The sequence below is a fragment of the Bison bison genome, unplaced genomic scaffold (assembly GCF_000754665.1).
Source record: "Bison bison bison isolate TAMUID 2011002044 unplaced genomic scaffold, Bison_UMD1.0 scf7180017864261, whole genome shotgun sequence".
Classification (NCBI taxonomy): domain Eukaryota; kingdom Metazoa; phylum Chordata; class Mammalia; order Artiodactyla; family Bovidae; genus Bison; species Bison bison.
In genome coordinates this window covers 1,037,524-1,039,713 of record NW_011494833.1, presented here as the reverse complement: position 1 = coordinate 1,039,713, position 2,190 = coordinate 1,037,524, and positions in this window count along the sequence as shown.

The window sequence follows — 2,190 nt, the reverse complement described above, 5'->3', positions numbered from 1 at the left end:
AGTAATGTCTCTGCTTCTGAATATGCTATCTAGGTTGGTCATAACTTTCCTTCCAAGGAGTAAGCGTTTTTTAATTTCATGGCTGCAGTCACCATCTGCAGTGATTTTGGAGCCCCCCAAAAATAAAGTCTGACACTGTTTCCCCATCTATTTCCCATGACGTGGTGGGACCAGATGCCATGATCTTCGTTTTCTAAATGTTGAGCTTCACACTATAAAGTCCTGCAAAATCATGGATGACTCAAAGGCATGGTTACTAAGTGAAAGAAATCAGTCTGAAAAAGCTGTACAATACAATTTATATGACATTCTGAAAAAGGCAAACTACAGAGAGAGTTAACAAATCAATAGGTGCCAGCCAGAAATTTGTGAATAGTTGAGGCACAGGGCATTTTTGTCCTGGCAGTGAAACTATCCAGTCTGATACTGTAATTGCTGATACACGACACTATGAATTTGTCAAAATTCATTGAATTTTATAACACAAAGAGTAAATCTTGTGTAATCATTTAAAAATCATTTAGGATGTTGGGGAATTTTATGCAGACTGTGACAAAAGGATCTCAATATATTACAAATGTATGAAACAAAGTTCCTTCCTTTATTAAAAGGAGTTGCGGGGGGAGTACTGATCTAAGTAACTATAAAACTAAAGCAAAAAATGTACATAAGAACTTCATTTTAGCTGATAAATTTGTGTCCCCTGGAAATATGTGTTAGCAATTCTGAAATCATTATATGTTTTAATCTCCTCAAATTTTTATAACCAAAATATCTAAGTGGCTTAAACAATAGTTATTTTTTCTAGAATAATATTAATTAATTAATTTAAATATTTATTATTAATTGATTAGTTCTAGAACCTAGAAGTCCAAGATCAAGCCATCAGTCAACACTTCTATTGCCGCCTCTCTGGCCACCACCAGCTCATTGTATGTTCACATGATTTCTTCTCTGTGTATCTGCATGGGGTCTGGGGATGGGGATGGGCAGAAATCTCTGGCTTCTCTTACTCTTCTTATTAGGACATCAATCCTTTTAGATTAGTGAAAGTGTTAGTTGCTCAGTTGTATCCAATTCTTTGCGACCCCATGGACTGTAGCCTGCCTGGCTCTTCTGTCCATAGAACTCTCCAGGCAAGAATACTGGAGTAGGTGGCCATTCCCTTTTCCAGGGGATCTTCCAAACCCAGGAACTGAACCTGGGTCTCCTGCATTGCAGATAGATTCTTTACCATTTGAGCCACTCCATCTTTATGACTTCATTTAACCTTGATTATCACCTTAGAGGCTCTATGTCCAAATACAGTCACACTGGGGATTAGAGTTTTCATGTATGATTTTTTGTGTGTGAGGGGGGCAAAAACATTCAGTTCATACACTTCTTTGCTGGGACAGAATAATTAGGTAAGTGTACCAAAAATGATGAAAGTAAGATTTCCCATATTTGGAATGGGAGTTTATAAAACAGCAAGGGAAGAAGACTAAAATGATCCATGTGATAATAGATGGTAATTCATTAATATGAACTCATCCTTAGCTTAATATAGAAACAAATGGTTACATATATTTATATTTGTGAATATGTGCCAATGGCTCAAGTGGTAAAGAATCAGCCTGCAATGCAGGAGACACAGGAGATGTGGGTTCAATCCCTGGGTCAAGAAGATCCTCTGGTGGAGGAAAAGGTAACCCACTCCAGTATTCTTGCCTGGAGAATTTCTTTGAGAGAGGACCCTGATGGGCTACAGTCCACAGGATCGGAAAATGTTAGACACAACTGAACGCACACACATTACACATATAATGTTAGGTATATATACAATTTAGGACACACACATATATTTTCTTGTTCTTTCATCTAAGAGGGCCTAGAAACAATGACACTATAGAAGCATTGATTAAGTACATCTAGTACCCAGATCTTGGTTTCTAACACCATTCTCTAATAAAAGAAACCATGGCCTTGGGGAAACATCTAATTCTCAGACTGAGGTGGGAAACACAGTAAGATCCCTACATAGGAAACTTTTCAGTTCCGTTCAGTTCAGTCGCTCAGTCATGTCCGACTCTGCAACCCCATGAATCGCAGCACGCCAGGCCTCGCTGTCCATCACCAACTCCTGGAGTTCACTCAGACTTACGTCCATCGAGTCAGTGATGCCATCCAGCCATCTCATCCTCTGTCGTC